Here is a 21,665-nt window from a genome sequence, read left to right on the forward strand (position 1 = left end):
TGACTAATTGTAAACAAGGCAATTACGGTATCTGAAGCTGACCAATCTTACGCACTGTCAGAATGGATACTTATTATATGTGTGCATTTCCAAAACCCAAGAGAGGCATAGCCCCTAAAAGCTGGCAAAATCCATCCATCTTTAGAAAAAAAATACCATTTGAAAATCTGAAGGTAAAAGAGTGGATTTTAGAGCACAGAAAAGTGAGACCAAAACAGATCACATGGTAAGTCTTCACACTTTATAGGAAGGAAGGAAGGAAGGAAGGAAGGAAGGAAGGAAGGAAGGAAGGAAGGAAGGGAGATTCCATGAAAAGAAAGCTTCCAGAAATGCAGGGTTTCCCTAAATCTCCTTGTTTGGATCCAGCCACCTCTGCACAAAGGCACCAACTGCTAACATTTTTTGGTTGGTAACAGCTGAATGAACATGCAACAATGCTTACAGTCAATAAAATGTTTACATTGCGATACTGTGTTGGTCAATTTATCACCTGTCCCTTTCAATTGTAGGGTGATGTCCCACCAAGAAAATAACTCTAAATATTTTTATTAAAATGTACCTCTTTTAGATATCTAATAAGGCCATTCAAACAAATTTAAGGTAGATTCAAAATGCAAAGCTGCTAAATCTGGTTTCTCAATCTTTCCAAGTTTTCTTTGGATACAAACCCCTACTCCCATCCCCCCAAGCCCCTTCTGGCTCCTGGATTAAATAATGTAAATGTATCTGGCCCAAAGATTCTTCTGTGAGACCTCCCTCTACTGTCCTGGTAGTTACCTTTGAATGTCCATGTGGTTTCAGGCCTTCAAAATCCCACTCATTCCCTGACCTGAAGATCTATATTCTGCACTGTTTACAGAATACTCCCTAGTTAGGAGGGCCAACTACATGCTAAGTGCTATGCTAACTGACTAAGGATAAAATCATGCATAGCCCCTGCCCAAAAGCAGTTCACAGCCTATTGAAAGAGATACTTAAATAGATAATCATAAAAGAACATGGTGATCCAAGAAACATATTCACAAGGTATAATGAGAATACCAAGGTGGGACACCTACTCCAGCTTGGGGAAAGGGAACTAAAAAGAGATACCAGCTGTAGCACGGGAACTGGTTGTAAATAACGTGTACCAGTCAGTTAATCAAGTAGAGCACACGGCATTTACAAAAGCATGGAAGCATAAAGCAACATGATATGAGCAAGCAGTACAGCAATACTAGATAGTAAATTGTAAGGGAGGATGTGGAAGAGACGGGGTGGGATCATATCATGCAAGGGGAAGAGTTTGATATACTATGCTCAGAAACATGGATAATTAGCCTTTGACATAAGGAACCATTGAAGAGTTTTAGGTAAGGCAAAGACTTGCTAGAACACTCTGACAGTTATGCAGAATGTGGCTTTGAGAAGGCTGTGATAAAAATCCAGGGGGCAGATGATGAGAGCCCAAAGTAGAAGGCAGTGGTAGTAGAGAGGAGAAGGGGCATATTGAAGACATAACACTCAGGTAAAACCTGCAGAACCTGTGAATGTTCTGTAACACAAAACAGCCTCTTCTACTAGGACTTGGGGTTCTGATGTGCTAGATTTCTAATTAAGAGCAGTATTGCTTAGAATAGTGTCTATAAGCACTGGATCTGGGACCAGGCTGCCTGGCTTTCAATCAAAGCTTCACTACTTTTTTAGCTGTGTGAACTTGGTTAACTTATTTGACCTCCCTGAGTCTCAGTTTCCCCATTTGTAAAAGCAGTGATAATAATAGAAGCTCCTGGGGCGCCTGGGTGGCACAGCGGTTAAGCGTCTGCCTTCGGCTCAGGGCGTGATCCTGGTGTTCTGGGATCGAGCCCCACATCAGGTTCCTCTGCTATGAGCCTGCTTCTTCCTCTCCCACTCCCCCTGCTTGTGCTCCCTCTCTCGCTGGTTGTCTCTATCTCTGTCAAATAAATAAATAAAATCTTTAAAAATAATAATAATAATAGGAGCTCCTGTCTAAGGCCATGAGGATTTCAGTGTACATCATGAGTAAAAGGCATAGCACAGTGCTCAGTCTAGAATAAGCAGCCAATTTGACAGCTGTTTAATTTTAATTATTATTAACCATATGCTTTGAAAAAAATATGAGCATATGGCTGTTTTGACATCTTACTGTGATATTTGAGAAATCTAATCAGTAGTCTTTTTCCAGATGGAAAGTCACCATACCTCTCTGCATGGAGGTAGGCTGACAAGCATAAATATTAAGTAAATGTTAGTAATTGGATATGTTGAAAAGCTATTTATTTATACACTGTTCCAGACAGGATTTAAAATGACTTAAAAAGATACATAAAACATGACAAAACAGTATAATTTTAAAAAACAGGATCAAAAGAAGAAAAATAAGAGCAGTGATAGAGGAGTCAGAATCAAGGCTCCAAACCCAAAGGGCAACTGAGGCTTCCCAATGGTCAACTGGAGTCTAGACCCCCACAGTCTCACACAATGTGCCCCGGCCTGCCTGCACTGGGGTCCATTCTCAGAAGTGTTATGGTAGGCAAGTTGTTAGTTATTTTCCACTAACAATGAGAAATTTATAACTAGTTCTCAAGTTTACAAGATTCTGATTTGGGGTTTGCACTAAGGTTCTTTTGCCCCTTACAATCCTTCTCAGAACAGGTTCTATAAAAGTGGAGTTGGTATACACTGAGGCATTAGCAGTTTCAGAAAGCTTAACGCTATCCACCACTGATAAAGATGAAGAAAGAGGAGAAGAAAGCAGCTTATACTTTATAATGCTTACTATGTACCAAGTACTTTTCTAAGCACTTCATATAGATGGAGTCATTTAGTCCTCATGATCATATTGTGAAGTAGATACTATATTATCATGTTTTACAAACGAGGAAAGGGAGGCACACATCCAGCAAATGACCTGCCCAAGGTCATACATCCTATACGTGACAATCTGGTCTTTGAACCAGGCAGGCTGGTTCCAGAGTCTGACCTCTTAACCACTATGCCATACAGTCTCTTCTTTTTCTGATAATATTGCTTATACGTGGTAATATTTGGAAAAGAGACATCTTACCCTCAGTAACTGGAGTGTTTCGGTTTTGTTTTGTTTTGTTTTGTTTTGTTTTTTAAGTCCTCAGCTAGTAACAGATGAACGTTTGAGAGGCCTTCAGTCTGGCTTATTTTCTCAGTCCCCTGACCTCCCCTCATCCAGGATATCCCTTCTAAAGGACAGTAAGAGCATATGGGGGAAGTAACTAAAATATAATCTCTTTTGTTAGTTCTTAGAATCACAGTTGGGGACAATTTCATCCAGATTGAAACCACATGGTTACCTTTCAGTGCCACCAAATTCTGTTCATAAATGGTTTGAAGAAATTCCCACTTAAAATAATACATACTTCTCTAAAGCAAGCCCCAGAGAGAAGCTGGGTGTCTTAATATATATATTTCTCCTGCATAGTGTTAGGATGCATGGAAATGTGGTCTTATTTTCATGATTTCACACTTTTTTCCTGCTCCTCAGCAACTCCAGATGTCTTAAACCTATCACCAATCCTGGAAGGCAGATCTCCACAAACATGGTACATAGAAATAAGTATATATAAAAGATCATAAAAACGAGACCATGTGTCCAAATACCCACCCTTGGCAACAGGAGAAATGCATATATATGTCAAATCCCATTTGGCTTTCCATCTTGCAAGACCTATAGTTAAAGCTACTTCTCATATAAGCCAGGAAGGCTCACAAGAGCCCCATGAGGTTGATGGGGGGGGGGAGGATGGCCAGTTCATCCTCTTCTCTGCCAAAGTCCTTTCCCTTAACAGTCCAAAGGCTTAAAATGATTAAAAATCCCCCACTAAAAAAATATAATGTTTTAGGGGCGCCTGGGTGGCACAGCGGTTAAGCGTCTGCCTTCGGCTCAGGGCGTGATCCCGGCGTTATGGGTTCGAGCCCCACATCAGGCTCCGCTGCTATGAGCCTGCTTCTTCCTCTCCCACTCCCCCTGCTTGTGTTCCCTCTCTCGCTGGCTGTCTCTATCTCTGTCAAATAAATAAATAAATAAATAAATAAATAAAATCTTTTAAAAAAAAATATAATGTTTTAAAATCCAGGTTATTTATATGCATAAAACATTTTTTAAAGTCTGGTAACAACTGACACCTTGTCATTTTTCAGTAAGTCCCATGACTGTGTACAACACCATTATCTTTCCTTAGTCAACACGCTTTTATAAAACATCACCCTTGCAGGGAAGACCCTCTTCTACCAGAGTCACAGATGGTGGGGACTTCTAAACTGAACTCTAGCTAATCATCTAATTCTTTCTTGCAGGCCAGGTCACCTAAAAATCACCCACACAGTCCCCTTATATAAGAAATCATGATGGCCCGTGACTAATCCAGCTCATGTTCACACATAACTGTGACTTCATGCATCTGGTTTCTTTTTTAATTTTAGGGATACTGTGATCTAGCTATGGCCACAGAAACCTTAAACACAATCAAATAACCTGTGGTTGAACTTAAATTTAACTGTATATGTAGCAGATAATTTTAAGGTTTCTTTAAGTCCTATAAGACATAAAATAAATGCTAATTTCCTTCAAATAAAGTATTAACATATACATAAGTATATATACACAAAAGAGCAGGTATAAATTGGAGAACATAAAATAAAAGTGAAAATATGAATGTACTACAAGCCCTCTTTCGCTCCTAAACTGCTTAACCATAATTATTTAACACCTTACATCAAATCCCTAGAACAAGATTGGTACATGCAATATCAACATCTGTTCTACAGCTAGAAGCAATGTCCTGATATTAAAAAAAAATCCTAAAGCATAAAAAATTAAAACTCCTAAAATGTTCAAATTAAGCGTGTATATATTTGTTTTATCTTCAATTCTGACATAGCATATAAAAGCACCTTAAAAAGTTTGAAAGGGGGAGGTATAAATTTTCATAATTCAGTTAATACAACTTACAATAAAGCAAGGCACTCAAAATGTCTAGCTGAACTTTCCTCACGCTATTTATGTCAATATTTGATTTTATCATTAGTAGTTCTACATCACCAATCAGCATATCAATGAGGATGACCTTTTATAAAAATGAACAATCTCCCCAACTAGATAGCAAGCTGTATGAAAGAAGGGACTTTGTTTTGTTCATCTCTGTACCTTCAGTGCCCAGAGCACTGGGTGGCACATAATATGCATGTTGATTAAATGAGCTGGCATCAAAACTATCAAATATCATATTCAGACACACCTAAGAGCTTATCACCCAGGACTTGACTTTTGATAATCATTAATTCAAATACCCTTCTGTTTCTGCTCTGTCAGCTCCTACCTGTCTTCATTTCCTTTCCTAGGTACCTTGAACTCTACTGTTTCAACTTCACTCTGTCAATATCCTCAATAACCCATTTTCATTGCTAATATCTGATAAAAACATAACCCTACAAGAGCCCAACTGTAGTGCTTTATGCCTGCACTGGGGCTACTGAGATCTACTGGGAAAAATATCAGTCTGGTAGGTTATTATCAATATGAATTCTTGGTCACCAAGCTCACCTCAGTACTGACTGACACTCCAACTATGCTTTCCTGTTCAACAATAACTATTTTAAACCTTACTCAAAAACTGCAAATCTCCAACCCAAACCTTGCCTCACTTCAACCCCTGCTCTAAAGGATGACCTTTCCTCCTACATCACAGAAAAATATAAATGCCCTCAGACAAGTTTCTGCCACCAAATCTGTAAATCTATTTTCATCTATATTCCCCTTTTTGTTCTTACCACCTGTAACGTACTTCCTTTTATTTAAGGGTGATCCCTCCACTTCATTCTGGATCCTCTTCTATCTGGCATAAAAACTTCACCCTGTCAGGACTTGGCTCCATCAATTATCCCTTCCTTCCCATCAGCTTTTAAACATGTCTAAGTCCCTCCTAAACTAAAAAAAAAAAAAAAATTCCTTGGGACACCTGGGTGGCTCAGTCGGTTAAGTGTCTGCCTTCAGCTCAGGTCATGATCCCAGGGTCCTGGGTTTGAGTCCCACACCAGGCTCCTTGCTCAGCGGGGAAGCCCACCTCTCCATCTGCCTGCCACTCCCCCTACTTGTGCTCTCTTTCTCTCTCTCTCTGACAAATAAATAAAATCTTAAAATAAAAATCGCTAGATCTCAATCTTTCCCCAACTACCACTCTCACTGCTATTTAGAGCCAAATTTCTCTAAGGAATTCTCCATATTCACTGCTTCCACCTCCTCATAGCCCCAGTCATTTTTCAACCTACCAAAGTCTAGCATTCCAGCCCACTCACCCCCTGAAATTGCTCTAAGGTCGTCAGGAATCTCCTAAATCCAGTGGACAGTAGCCAGTCTTTATCTTCCTAGACCTCCCTGGGTCTTTAGCAACACTTACCATTTTTTTAAGTGGAGCCATTCCATTTTGAAAAACTTATCCTACTGATATTCAAGTACATATACAAATATATATCATAAGGGTACTTGGTGTTTGAATAAGCAAAAAAGTTATACAACAATACAAACATATATCAATAAGAAACTGATTATATAAATTATGGTACATATATATAATGGAATACTATGCCACTATTTTTTTTTCATTTTACTTAGTTAACATACAGTGCAATATTGGTTTCTGGGGTAGAATGCAGTGATTCATCACTTACATACAACACCCAGCGCTTCTCACAAGTGTCCTCTTTAACACCCATCGCCCATCTAGCCCATCCCCCACCCACCTCCCTCTATCAGCCCTCAGTTTGTTCTCTGTCTTTAGAGTCTCTTAGGAGTACCTGGGTGGCTCAGTCAGTTAAGTATCTGCCTTCAGCTCAGGTCATGATCCCAAGGTCCTGGGATCAAGCCCTGTAACGAGTTCCCTGCTCAGCAGAGTCTGCTTCTCCCTCTGCCTCTCCCCTTGGCTTGGGTGCTCTGTCTCTCACTCTCTACCTCTCTCTCAAATAAATAAAATCTTTAAAAAAAAGAGTTTCTTAAAATCTTTTTAATAAGTCCCAATAGTTCATTTTTGCTTTTGTTTCCCTTGCCTCTGGAGACATGTCAAGTTAGAAGTTGCTATGGCTGAGGTCAAAGAGGTTGCTGCACATGTTCTCCCCTAGGATTTTGATGGTTTCCTATCTCACATTTAGGTCTTTCATCCACTTTGAATTTACTTTTGTGTATGGTGTAAGAAAGTGGTCCAGTTTCATTCTTCTGCACATTGCTGTCCAGTTTTCCCGATACCATTTGTTGAAAAGACTGTCTTTTTTCCGTTGGATATTCTTTCCTGCTTTGTTGAAGATTAGTTGACCATAGAGTTATAGGTCCATTTCTGGGTTTTTTATTCTGTTCCATTGATCTATGTGTCTGTTGTTGTGCCAGTACCTTGTAATATAGCTTGAAATCTGGAATTGTTATGCCTCCAGTTTTGTTTTTCTTATTCAGAATTGATTTGGCTATTCAGGGTCTTTTGTGGTTCCATGCAAATTTTAGGACTGTTTGTTCTAGCTCTGTGAAAAATGCTATTGGTATTTTGATAGGGATTGCATTAAATGTGTAGATTGCTTTAGGAAGTACAGACATTTTAACAATGTTTGCTCTTCCAGTCCATGAACATGGAATGCTCTTCCATTTCTTTGTGTCCTTTTCACTTTCTTTCACGTTCTATAGTTTTCAGAGTACAGATCTTTCACCTCTTTAGTTAGGTTTATTCCTAGATATCTTATGGATTTTGGTGTAATTGCAAATGGGATCGATTCCTTGATTTCTTTTTCTGCTGCTTCATTATTGGTGTATAGAAATGCAACAGATTTCTGCTCATTGATTTTATACACTGCAACTTTGCTGAATTCATGTATTACTTCTAGGACATTTTTGTGGAGTCTTTCAGGGTTTCTACATAGAGTATCATGTCTGCAAATAGTGAAAGTTTGATTTCTTCCTTGCCAATTTGTATGCCTTTTATTTGGTTTTCTTGTCTGATCACTGAGGCTAAGACTTCCAGTACTACATTAAATAGTAATGGCGAGAGTGGACATCCTTGTCTTCTTCCTAACAGTAGGGAAAAGGCTCTCAGTTTTTCCCTATTGAGGATATTAGCTGTGGGTCTTTCGTATATGGCCTTTATGATGTTGAGGTGTGTTCCATTTACTCCTACTTTGTTGACGGTTTTTATCAAGAAAGGATGCTGTATTTTGTCAAATGCTTTTTCTGCATCTATTGACAGGATCATACGGTTCTTATCCTTTTATTAATGTAGTGTATCATGTTGATTGATTTGCAAATATTGAGCCACCCCTGCAGCCCAGGAATAAATCCCATCTGATCATGGTAAATAATTCTTTTAATGTACTGTTGAATTTAATTTGCTAGTATTTTATTGAGAATTTTTGCATCCATGTTCATCAGGGATATTGGCCTGTAATTCTTTTTAGTGGGGTCTTTGTCTAGTTTTGGAATCAAGGTAATGCTGGCTTCATAGAATGAGTTTGGACGTTTTCCTTCTATTTCCATTTTTTGGAACAGTTTGAGAAGAATAGGTATTAACTCTTCTTTAAATGCCTGGTAGAATTCCCCTAGGAATCCATCTGGCCCAGGACTTTTGTGTGTTGGGAAATTTTGTAGTACAGATTAAATTTCTTTGCTGGTTATGGGTCTCTTCAAATTTTTTTATTTTTTCCTGCTTCATCTTTGGTAGTTTGTTGGTTTCTAGGAATTTGCTCATTTCTTCCAGGTTGCCCAGTTTGTTGGTATATAATTTTTCATAGTTTTCTCTTAAAATTGTGTTTATCTGGTGCGGGTCGTGATCTCCCCTCTTTCATTCATGGTTTCATTCATTCCTTTCTCTTTTCTTTTTGATAAGTCTGGTAGTGGTTTATCAATTTTGTTAATTCTTTCAAAGAACCAGCTCTTAGTTTGTTAATCCATTCTACTAAGGGTTTTTTGTTGTTGTTGTTGTTTCTGTATCATTTATTTCTGCTCTAATCTTTATTATTTCCCTTCTTCTGCTGGCTTTAGGCTTTATTTGCTATTCCTTTTCTAGCTCCTTTAGGTTTAAGGTTAGGTTGTGTATTTGAGACTTGTTTCTTGAAGTAGGCCTGAATTGGTATGTACTTCCCTCTTAGGACTGCCTTTGCTGTACCCCAAAGTTTTGGACTGTCATGTTTTCATTTTCATTTGCTTCCATGTATTTTTTAATTTCTTCTTTAATTTCCTGGTTAACCGATTCATTCTTTAGTAGGATGTTCTTTAACTTCCATGTATTTGAGGTCTTCCCACAGTTTTTCCTGCTGTTGACTTCAAGTTTCATAGTGTTGTGGTCTGAAAATATGCATGCTATGATCTCGGTCTTTTTGTACTTGTTGAGGGCTGATTTGTGACCCAGGATGTGATCTATTCTGGAGAATGTTCCATGTATACTCGAGAAGAATGTGTACTCTGCTGCTTTAGGATGAAATGCTCTGAATAAATCTGTTAAGTTGATCCAGTCCAGTGAATCATTCAAAGCCATTGTTTCCTTGTTGATTGTCTGTTTAAAGGATCTATCCATTGCTGTAAGTGGAGTGTTAAAGTCCTCTACACCATTACTGTATTATTATCAATGAGTTTGTTATTAATTGATTTATATATTTGGGTGCTCCCAAGTTGGGGGCATAAATATTTGCAATTGTTAAATTTTCTTGATGGATAATCCCCTTAATTATGCTATAATACCCTTCTTCATCTCTTTTTACCATCTTTGTTCTAAAATCTAGTTTGTCTGATATAAGTTTGGCTACTCTGGCTTTCTTTCGATATCCAATAGAATGACAGATGGTTTTCCATCCCCTCACTTTCAATCTGCAGGTGTCTTTTGGTCTAAAATGAGCCTCTTGGAGGAGCATATAGATGGATCTTGGGGGTTTTTTTCCCCATTTTGATACCCTATGTCTTTTGATTGGAGCATTTCATCCATTTACATTCAGAGTGCTTACTGAAAGATATAAATTTAGTGCCATTGTGTTACCTGTAAAGTTAGGTGTTTCTGGTGATGTTCTCTGGTCCTTTCTAGTCTTTGCTGCTTTTAGTGTTCTTTTTCTCCACTCAAAGGGACCCCTTAAAATTTCTTGCAGGGATGGTTTAGTGGTCATGAACTTCTTCAGTTTTTGTTTGTCTGGGAAACACTTAATCTCTCCTTCTATTCTGAATGACAGCCTTGCTGGGTAATAGTTCTTGGAGGCCTATTTTTCCCATTTAGCACATTGAATATTTTCTGCACTTCTTCCTGGCCTGCCAAGTTTCTGTGGACAGATCTGCTATGAACCTGATCTGTCTGCCCTTGTAGGTTAAGGACTTTTTGTCCCTTGCTGCTTTTAGGATTCCTTTCTTGTCTGTGCATTTTGTGAATTTGACTATGCTATGCCTTGGCAATGGTTGGCTTTGATTGAATTTAATGGGAGTCCTCTGTGCTTCTTGGATTTTGAGGTCTGTGTCCATCTCCAGATTAGGGAAGTTTTCAGCTACAATTTTTTTGAATAAACCTACTGCTCCCTTTTCTCTCTCTTCACCTTCTGGAACTCCTATGATATGAATGTTATTAGGTTTTAATAAGTTGCTGAGTTACCTTAAGTCTACTTTCGTGATCCATTACCTTTCTTTCCCTCTTCTTTTTTTAATAAAGATTTTATTTATTTATTTGAGAGAAAGAAATAGTGAGAGAGAGCATGAGCAAGCGGGAGAGGGAGAAACACACTCCCCACTGAGCAGGGAGCCCAACATGGGGCTCGATCCCAGGACCCTGAGACCATGACCTGAGCTTAAGGCAGATGCTTAACCAACTGAGCCACCCAGGCACCCCTCTTTTCCTTCTTCTTTTCAGATTCATTATTTTCCATAGTTTTATCTTCTCTATCACTGATTCGCTCCTCTGCTTGGTCCATCTTCATTTTTATGGCCTGCACTTGGGATTGCATCCTGGGTATAGCATTTTTAATTTTGGCCTGACTAGATTTTAGTTCTTTCATTTCTGCAGCAAGGGATACTCTAGTGTCTTTTATGCTTTTTTCAAGCCCAGCTAGTATCCTTATAATCATTGTTTTAAATTCTAGTCAGACATCTTACTTATATCTATATTGATTAAATCCCTGGCTGTGAGTTCTACTTCCTATTCTTTCTTTTGGGGTGAATTTCTCTGTCTCATCATTTTGCCCAGAAAAGAAAAGAAGAAACAAAACAAAACAAAAAACAAGGAATAGGAAGAAAAAAACCAAAAAAACAAAAAACTATCCTGGGTGTGTTTTGGCCTGCTTGTTAGAAATAATCTAGATCCAAAAATAATAATAATAATATAATAAAATGAAAGTAAACAAAAAATATACATATAAAGTGTATACATAAATAAATTTTTAATTAATAAAATATTTAAAAAGGAAGAAAATAAAATAAATGAAAAGTAATAAAATAAAGAATAAAAGGAAAAAGAAAACTAGATCCTGTTTTCCCTTAGAGCTAAAGCTTTGCAGCAGTCTACGATCAGTAAAATTGGTGCAAGCAAGTTGTTCGTGCTGGTCTTCTGGGGGAGGGGCTTGTTGTACTGATTCTCAGGTGGAATTGCACTAGTGGAAATGCACCCTCAGGGTGCAGGGGGGTGAGACTTGGTGTAAGTGACTCCAGTCTCCACTAGGTGGCACTGTTTTGCTCCCTGAAGGCTTTTAGTGCTGATTTGTAGGATGAATATGGTGGCGCCCAGCTCTCTAGCCCTGGAGCTAAAAGTTCGTGTCCCCCATTTTTCAGTGAGCCCTCACAGAAGAGCAATCAGTTACTCTCATGTCCCCAATTTCCATCAGAACCCTGCGTTCACCCTGCCTGTGACTGAGCTTTTTTACCTTAGGCCTGCAACTGAGTTTCAAAACTCCAAATTTTAGGGACTCCCATGGTGTGAACCCACACTGTTCCTCTGGGGAATGGTTTCACTACGCTTTTGCCATTTGCCAGCCTATCACAGGAAAGCAGTTACAGGACTGCACAGCAGTTCACAGTTTATGGCAAAACAGATCAGAAAGCCAGCACCACAGCTCAGCAGGTGACCCTGCTCCTAAGCCTGGGAACAGTGCAGCACGTAAGCACTACCCATTCTTCCTGCAACCCAGGGGATGCTCAGACCACAGTGTCACACCTGGGATTCCACTCCACTTTGCCACCTGAGCACCTTTAAGCCAGGCCTATCCCCCACTGTAGCAGACTTCTAAAAGTTCCAATTTTGCGCTCCGCTGCTTATAATACTTTGCAGTAGCTTCCATAAGCAGGGTCCCTCCCCGCCACTGTATCCACAGCTGTATCTCCCCCAATTCAATTCTCCGCACCTCCTACCTTCCAAAAAGTAGTCGCTTTTCTACTTGTAGACTTGCAGTTTTTGTTCTCTCAAACCTCTAATTGATTTCTTGGGTGCTTGGAATGATTTGATAATTATCTAGCTATGTTTAAGGGATGAGACAGGGTCAGGGTCCCCCTAATCCTCTGCCATCTCAACTCCTCCTTCCACACATACATTTGAAAACACCTATGTCACTGTTAAAAAGAAAGAGGTAGTTCTATTTTTACTGACATTGAAGGCTTACCACAAATATTAAGTAAAAATCCATTACAAAACATATACATTATGATTCCATTTGTATTTTTAACATATAAGTACAGACAGAATGGATGGATGGATGGATGGGAGGAAATAAATATTTTATACAGGCATGGAAAATGTCTGAAAAGAGATAAAAATTTAATATTGTTACATCTGGGGAATGGGATGTGGAAGGAGAACAGAAGACTTATGTATTATTTTTGTTGGGTCAAGTAATAAACATGTAGTCAGATCCCTAGTCACACCAAAGTTTCCAAAGTAGATAAGAAAGAAGTTCAAAGAAGATCAAAAGGGAATGGCCGGAGATTGGGTAAAAATATTTAAAAAGGAAGAAAATAAAATAAATGAAAAAGTAATAATAAAATAAAGAATAAAAGGAAACTAGATCCTGTTTTCCCTTAGAGCTAAAGCTTTGCAGCAGTCTATGATCAGTAAACTTGTTGCAAGCAAGTTGTTCGTGCTGGTCTTTTTAGAGTTTCCAGAGCTGAGGGAGGAGGAGAGAGAGAGAGAAGAGTGGTTAATGGGTTCAAATATGTAAAAGAAATCTACTAAAAACAAGGAGAGGTACGTATCTAACAGAAAATGAACATGAACAGATAATTTTTGAAGGAAGAAGATCAAATGGCAATAGATGTAAAAAAGAAAAAGTTTCACTCTTACTGGTAATGAAAATGTTTTCGTGTGTGCCTATCAATTCAGCAAAATTTTTAAAAGACAGTATTCAATTTTAAAAAGGGGAGATGTAAGAGGTACTCCCATACTTTGTTGGCAAATGTAAATTGGTAAAACCTGTTAGAGAAAGCAATGTGACAATGTGATTTCTAAAAAAATAAACTTCATTGAACATATCACAATTGTGATGAAATCACTACTTATGTGATACATTAACACATACCTTTCCTGCTGAAGTAAGTTCCATGGAAAAAAGGCCATGGTCTTCTCCACTGTATCTCAAGTACTTCACCTAGAAACTGGCACATTGTAGGCTCTCAGTAAATCAACCCATGCTTTCTGATAAGTTGCAAAACCGTAGTTTAAGGACACTGATGTTAAAGCTATTCTGATGCCTGAATTAACAGAGCTATAAACAACAAACCATACAAGATGCCATGAAAATTTTCTCTTAAGAATTACACAAGTTCAAAGTAGAATTAGTCATAGATATAAAGCCACAGCGTTCCACCATTTCAACTATTCCGCCAGCACTGTCCAATCCCCTGCTCTCTTATACTTCTGTCACAGCTACCCAGAAAAATCCCCAAACTACATCATCTATACTCTGTTTCTACACCTGGACTGATGAGTTCTGCTGGAGAGAATGGATACAGAATTCTGTGATTTGGGGTGGAGACAAATTCAAGTTATCCAAGGCGTTCTTGCCTCACTATGACGTGGCAATCTGGACAACAGGCTCTAAAAAGTGCCTCTTTTCATCCCTCTCAAATGCTAGCCCAATCCCTCACTGCTTGCATCGGATGGGACCTTCCTCACAACCTTGTCCTGCCACAGTTCCTTCCTTTTCCACAGCTTCAATCACTCCTGCCTTTTCCCTCCTTTCTCAATGGAAGAGCTACCTCCCTTTCTCTAAGGCCAGTCTTTTCACCTCTTTCACTCTGGAGCCCCCACCCTTCAGCTTCCCCAGAAACTGCTTATCATCAAGTTCTATGCCATCTCCTTATGAATGGGCACATCTCCTATATTTAAAACTAAACAAAATTAACAAGATGGTCTTGTTCCTTGTGCCCAACTGTCTATAGGAAACACCCTTTCCTTCCCATTTTAGCCAAGTCTCTTCAAAGTGTATATATCATATCCCTTATCAGGACTTCTTCGTGCTCACTCCCCAATCCTCTACAATCTGCCTTCTCTCCTGCTGCACTGATGTCGTCATTGACCTCCTAATTGCCAAATCTAATGAACATGTTTTTCAAAATGTTTTATAGTGTGTTTTATCTGATTACAAGAGGGGTACATACACAGCATGAACAAAGTTATGACATATGACAAGAGCAAAAAACTTGCACTGTGTAACAGGCAATGAATAAATATCCCTAATAAACACAGTGTTCTTATAAACAAATTAAATATATAACCCAAAAGAAAAATGTACAAAGGATCTCAAGGAGCAAGTCTCAGGAAAAACACAAATAGCTGACACACATGAAAAAATACTCAGCCTTACTAGTAATAAGAGAAATGCAAGTTAAATCACCTATCAGACTGGCAAAAATTAGAAAGACTGTCCACCCTCAGCCAGGGAATGCAGAAAAGCACTCTCTGTGGTGAGAGTGTAAACCTTCCTGGATGTCACTCTGGCGAAGACTGTTCACATTTTTTAATGAAAATGTCCTTTGACTCAACAATTCTATTAGAAAGCTATCCTACAGAAATATTTGTACAGGTGTATCTATATCTACATCCATTGTGAGCACTCTGCAAAGATGTTTATTGCAGCCTTGTGTTGCTTGGACTAGGGTAAGAGGCAGAGGAGAGGGAGATATGCAGCAGAATATATGACACAGTTGGAAGATAGACCAACAAGACTCGCTGATGAATTGGATGTGGGGAGGTGAGAGAAGGGGAGGAATCAAGGGTGACCCTAGGTTCTTGGCTTGAGCAACTGAATGGATGATGGTGCTGTCATTTTACTGAGATAGGGGAGGCTGGGTGAAAGGGTTGGGGATCTGAGAAGAAGCAGGAGTCCTGTGTTGGCCATGTCACATTTGATATCTATTGGACATACATCTAAGTAGAGATGTCAAATAGGCCATTGGATATATGAGGCTGCAGCTTAGAAAAAAGGCTTGGGTCAGACACATAAATGTGGGAATGATGAGTGTATAGATAGATGGTATTTAAAGCCATGGGGCTGGAAGAGTGTTTCTAGGAAGATTTTGGACGGAAAAAAGTACATGGACTGATCACTCCAATGTTCAGAGGTTGAGGAGATAAATTCAGTAGAAGAGGAGGCTGAGCAGAAGTTTTTTTAATACAAACTTGAGTTTTAAAGAAGTTAACATACATCAAATGGCGGTAAATCCCATATTTACCACCATATCAAGTGTCCAACTCCTTCCAAGCTTGTCCTTTAAGGAATTCTAGCGGTTTTTTTTCCTTTCTTTTTAAGATTTTATTTATTTATTTGAGAAAGAGAGCGAGCAGGAGAGAGAGAGCATGAGTGAGGTGAGGGTCAGAGGGAGAAGCAGACTCCCCGCTGAGCGGGGAGCCTGAGGCAGCTCAATCCTGGGACTCCCAGATCATGACCTGAGCAGAAGACAGATACTTAACCACTGAGCCACCCAGGAGCCCCCTTTTTTTCTTTCTGAATATTTCAAACCACATTTAAACACAATCATATTTTTCTCTTTTTTATTCCATAGTGGTTTCCTCACACTGCATAATTCTCCTAGTATAAAACTAAACTCGTCAAGTACTACACACATGGCACTCAGCAGTGGCATTTCCATAAAGCTTATAATCCAATAACCACTTCATGCCTAAAAAGCTAAGGGAAACGTGAGGCCAAAAGCCGAATTTGTGCCACATTTGATTCTTTGGGGCTATTCACTTCCCTGTTACATAGTAACTTTCCCCAGCTTCTTAACTGAGCCCACCAAGTGCCTGACAGGCCTGAAGACGTCTGACAATCCACATCCTCTCCTCTCAGTGCAAGTCCCCCTTCCTACCAACAAGAAGCATGGGCTCTTTCCATTTTCACTTCAGAAGTTTCCATTCAGAGACTCATGCCTTACAAAAAAAGAGAGGAAGTGCTTCCAACTAGGTCAAAGTTGTCATCAGGAATGCAGTCTCAGCACAAAACTCAGCAGAAGGAAAGTCGTGTGGGAACTGAACCTGGGGTAGGGTGACAGACTAGGGATACTTCCTGTCAGGTCCAGGAGAGCACAAAAGAGTACCAATTCCTAGAATGGTAATGTCATTCATTGATTCATTTCACAAATATTAGTTAAGCACCTATGATGTGCCAGGCTCTGTTAGGGGTGCTGAGGTCTACCACTGGTAAACAAAACAGAAAATCCCTACCCACATGGAATTTACATTACGGAGGGGCAGGGGAGGGATAGACAATAAAAAAAGAAAGATGAAAAAAAAGAAAGAAAACACAATATGTTACATTAGAGTAATAAGGTAGGGAAGGGGCATATAGAATGTGCAGGGATGGGGTTGCAAGTTTAAATAGTGTGGTTAGGGAAGGCCTCACTGAAGTGACATTTAAGTACAAACTCCTAGCCCTCGGATTTCAAGTGCCTCAGGAAGGTGTTTGTGGACTTCAACTCCACCACCACCAGCCCTCAGGCCCTTAAAGGCCTGGCATCTCCAGCCTAGCACAAATATTTTTTAATCTCTTGTCCTTAAGAGAAAGGGAGCTCCAAGACCCAGACCTTGCCCTTAAAAGAGGTTACAACCTTCCAGGTGGAAAAACAACTAAGACAGATGTTAAGGGCTTTCCTGGTGTGTAAACAAAGTGCTTTGGGACAGGATAACTGGTAATTTGGCTTGGGGGAAGGAGTTATGTGTTCAGGAAGGTTGTCTCAAAGGAGAGGACCTTAGAGCTAAATCTTGAGAGGCGAATAGGAATTAATGGCAGGAGAGTGGGTCTGCGAGGCAAGTTAGCTTTTCAGGAAAAAGGAACAGTTTGAGCAAACGCCCAAAGATGGGATAGGCGAGGACATTTTCTCTTTTGCACTGTTGCTGCCGAAGGTACTCCAATCCACCCCAGGAGGGGATGAGCACACACTCACCCTCAGGCTCTCTGGGCTGGCTGTTGGGAAATCCTTATCACTGACCACACCCTCATCTCTTCCCTCGCCCGCAGGAAAGGAAGAAGTTGAGTCAGATGCACATCCCTAGAATCCAGGGTTCCCCACTCCTAACTTAGGACAATTACTGCCGAGCTGAGAGCCCCAGAGGCTTCATTCAGCCAGTACACTCAGGGCTGTGTGTTTATAGCAGTACTGTGGCAACTAGCTCGCTGTTAGAAGTGAAGTGGTGAAGAGGTTGAGAGATCAGTGAGGTAAATGGTCCAAAGCCTCTGCAGTGCATCTGAAATGGAGTCAAGGACCAAAACCCATGTTTCAGCTTGGAAGGGAAATTTTTAATCACTAAGTCCTCCCCTGTGAGCTATTTATTTAGTGCTCATAAAATCTAAGATAGCAGAGTGGGACAGGGGATAGGAACACAAGCTCTGCCCAGTTTGGCCCCTCATCAGTTAGGTGATTTGGGGGCAAGGCACTTAACCTCTGAGCTTCCTTTCCATCATAATATGGTTTTCTAACTGTAGGGCCTACCACACAGAGTTATCATGAGGATTATATGAGATTACTATGTAAAGAACTTACAGTACATGGCTCAATAGATCCTACAACCATTATTAGTAGCGTTAAGGGGACAAGCTCAGAGAGCATCAACCAGAATGCCACATACACTCACTGACCAATTATTCCAGGAGAAGCCTCCAAGCTCCATTTCATTGCTCTGACCTAAAGTGAGGCACCTAAAATTGTGTTACAGAAATGTTCATCACAGGCCAGGAGAAGTCTCACAAGCCAAGTTGGTAGTTTTCTATTTGGATTTCCAGCAGGTGCTTAAAAAAAAAAAAAAGAAAAAACTACAACAAAAAACTTCATCAGGGGACTCAACTCATTGTGTAAAACACTGTTCTCTCCACAGCCCAGTGGCGTAAACACATTAGGTCATTAACACCTTAATATTAATGGGTTTACGAGGAGTGGGGATGGGGAGCTGAAAGAACAGAAAAGAAGCCAGTTAAAAACAGGAGGTCCAGGATGCGGTGAAAATTAATTTCTGTCACAAATGCACAAGGTTTAGGGTCAACCACGACAAAAGCAATATTCCAAATGCTAGGTCCTCTGGTCCTGAAGAAGCAGGGTACTTACTGGGGGAAGAAAATGTCGGTTAATGAAAAACAGATCACCTGTTCGTTCACCAGAATTATAACCAAATGATTTCACCGCCAAAAAGACCCCAACCACCTCATTCAACTTTGGGGGGCTGGAGGAACATGTTTTCTGGCCCTTTACAAACCATCACTGGGGATAAGAGCATTCTGTGCCCCTTCTGAGGGCTCTGGGTACCCTCTTCCAGGAGCAAACCTCCGACGCCTGCTTGAAGGGTGGCAAGATAAAGCAGTTCAACTCCAGAGCAAACAGCTGGGTCCCCAGCCCCAAGCGCAGGGGGAGCCCACTGAGGCAGGACTCACATGCAACCGGCCTCCAGCCTTTACCTTTGACGGTCCTATGGAGGCCGGAGAAGCTGACGTCGCGAGGTCCGAGGTCCGGAAGCAGTGCGATACTGAGACCCGGCGCGACGACCAAGCGCTGATCGAGGAACCACCGAAAAGGGGACTCGACGTCTCTGAGAGTGCAGTTCCCGACAGGAGCTCGGCCCCACCCGCCCCCAGGGCCAGCTCTGGAGGGGCTCCAGCTGGGGCTGGCGGGAAAAGCTGAGCCACTCTGCGTGAGGCGAGACCCAGAGGACGCAGAGCCCAGAGGGGTACAGCCTCCGTTAGCGACCGGTGGGCCAGCGAAGGGGTCAGAAGCGGCCCGAGGGAACGCAAACTGGCGGGGAGTGCCGCCCCAAGCAGACAGGAGTCAAAGCGTGGGGGGTGCGGTCCAGGGAGGCAGACAAGGGAGAGGGGACCGGCGGTCAGCTGGGGAGAAGGAAAGACTGGGAGAGCGGAAAGGGGTAGAGAAGGGCGCAGGCCCCTGAGATAGGGGTAGGGGGCGCTTAGGCAGAGAAAAGGGGCTAGGGGCCCAGGGGGAGCCCGGGACCAAGGGCGAAGGGGCGCCCGCTAGCCGCGGACGTACCTGTCACCTGCAACAGGTGCCGTGAGAGGGTGAGACGTCCCAGTGCCGGGATTCAAGGGAGGGTCTCCTGCTCCGAGAAGACGGCAATCCTGCTCTGGCGGCCGGCCGTACTCACCCTCCCGGGAGGCGGAAAAAGCTGCAACTTTCCCTGGAGCGGGGAGGAGCTGGACTCTTAAAGGAGCCGCACAGCTCTCCGGGCCCCTTAGTAGGGGGCCGCGCCACCAGAAAGGGCGCTCTGAGAGCCAAAGACTTAAGTCATTGGAGGGATGCCCTCCCGGGGTTAGGAAAGGGAGCTTAAGGGCTGAGGATAGGGGTCTAAGACTGGACGTGGCCCCCTTTTCACTTCCATCAGTGCACACTCATGATTAAGTCTCCTGCCTCTTCCGCTTAGCTGAGCCAAAGTTGTCAAACTGTCGTGTACTTCTAAGATGAGCACTCTAGACGGTATGATTTGGGAAGATAAAATATGATACCATTCTGATCCTTTAACTTTAAAGCAAATAAAAGCTGCAAATAAAAGTGTCTGTCTAAAATAGAAATGTTTGGAGGAAAGGACATACACTAAATTCACACACGCGCGCGCGCGCAGACACAAATGTTTAAAACATTCAACTCATAGTAATCAAGTAAGAGCAAATTAGAACAATAATGAGATTCTTTGGCAAAGTTTTTGTTTGTTTTTATCACATTTGATGACAAAGTAGGTACCAAAAACAAAGCTCTTTCCTAATTGCTCTTAGGAGTGTGTGCTGCTCAAAAAACCCTTTTAGAGGGACGCCTGGGTGGCTCAGTCAGTTGGGCGTCTGCCTTCAGCTCCAGTGGTGGTCCTGGGATCCTAGGATCCAGTGCATTGCCCTCCTTGCTCAGCGGGGAGCCTGCTTCTCCCTCTGTCTGCCTCTTCCGCTGCTTGTGTTCCATCTCTCTGTCTCTCACTCTCTCTCTCTGACAAATAAAAAAATAAAATAGAATAAACTTTTAGAAGGCATGTGAGCAATACATATCATTAAGCTTTAAAATGTTTATATCTCCCCAGTAATTGTAGATGCCTGTCCTCTCTCCCACCTCCCTCTCTCTCCTTCCCTTCTTCTCATCAGCCATTAACGATGCTCAATTAAACATGCCCAAGTCTGCCGTCTTAAAAAAAAATCCTCCCTACAAACTAAGTACTTCTCCAGCTCCTCTTTATGGGCAAATTTATTGAAAATGTACTTTGCAGGTACATTTGTAATCTCTGTTCTCTTCTTCTCACCAATTTGGTGTCCTTCCCCGACACTCAACTGAAACTGTACTCAACAAAATACCCAACCAATGAATGACCCCCATGTCAATAAATCTATGTAAATAAATAAAATAAATAGAGGGGATATTTTTAATTATTATCTTGCTTGACATCTTTCCTACATTTAACGCTGTTAACTATTTCCTCCTACTTGAAAGTCTTCCTGTGGCATTTATAATGTCATGCTCTTTCTTTTCCTCCTACCCTTTTGCCCTGTCCTCAGAGTCACTTTGTAGACTCCACTTCTGCTATCTAACCTCTGAAAGTCACACATTCTCAGAGCTAGGCTGCATATATTGTTGCCCTAATTGATCTCTTTCACTCACTTGGCTTTAATTACCATGTATATGGCCACCACTGTAATTTTATAGCTCCATCCACACCTCTTCACTGAGCTCTGTGTTCTTGACATCTCCATTTGGATGTCTTGCAGGCACCTCAAATTCAACACATCCAAAGCTGAACCACCATATTTTCTCTTCAATTTGCTCCTCCTCCAGTGTTTCCTATCTCAGTAAATGATAGCATGCCACCCAAGGCAGAAACTTGACAGCTAGCATAGTACCTGGCACATAGTAGGCCCTCACTAGTACCTATATAATGCATGAATGAATGTGTCCTAAGGAAAACAGATGTACACAAACTTTTTGTACAACTAGGCTAATCCTAGTATTACTTAGGATAATAAAATACTAACCAAAAACTTAATGTTTCAATGGTTAAGTAAATTATAGTATAGTCATATTCTAGAGCCAATAAAACTGACATTTACACATGGTTTATGACAGGAAAATGCTTATGCTCTAATATTAATTGAAAGTAGGATACAACATTTAATATGAAATATGATCACAATTAATGAAAACGGATTGATATGCATGGGAAAAAGACTAGAACGAAATA

At 41.0% G+C, this 21,665-nt stretch overlaps 1 protein-coding gene across 11 annotated transcripts in view; it reads right to left on the reverse strand.

Annotated features, from left to right (window-relative positions):
* Positions 1-19,626, reverse strand: part of SYTL4 (synaptotagmin like 4) — a 69,903-nt gene extending 50,277 nt beyond the window's left edge. For 3 of the 11 annotated variants that reach the window (XM_019810223.2, XM_034653547.1, XM_019810222.2), the window contains exon 1: positions 18,901-19,622. The gene's annotated coding sequence lies outside the window, so the exon portion shown is untranslated. Of the gene's footprint in view, positions 1-18,876 lie in introns of all 11 variants that reach the window. The other 8 variants (XM_034653544.1, XM_011237577.3, XM_019810224.2 and 5 more) reach the window with 7 other exon arrangements.
* Between the last annotated feature and the right edge of the window lie 2,039 nt (positions 19,627-21,665).

This window comes from Ailuropoda melanoleuca, unplaced genomic scaffold (assembly GCF_002007445.2).
Source record: "Ailuropoda melanoleuca isolate Jingjing unplaced genomic scaffold, ASM200744v2 unplaced-scaffold9814, whole genome shotgun sequence".
Lineage (NCBI taxonomy): Eukaryota > Metazoa > Chordata > Mammalia > Carnivora > Ursidae > Ailuropoda > Ailuropoda melanoleuca.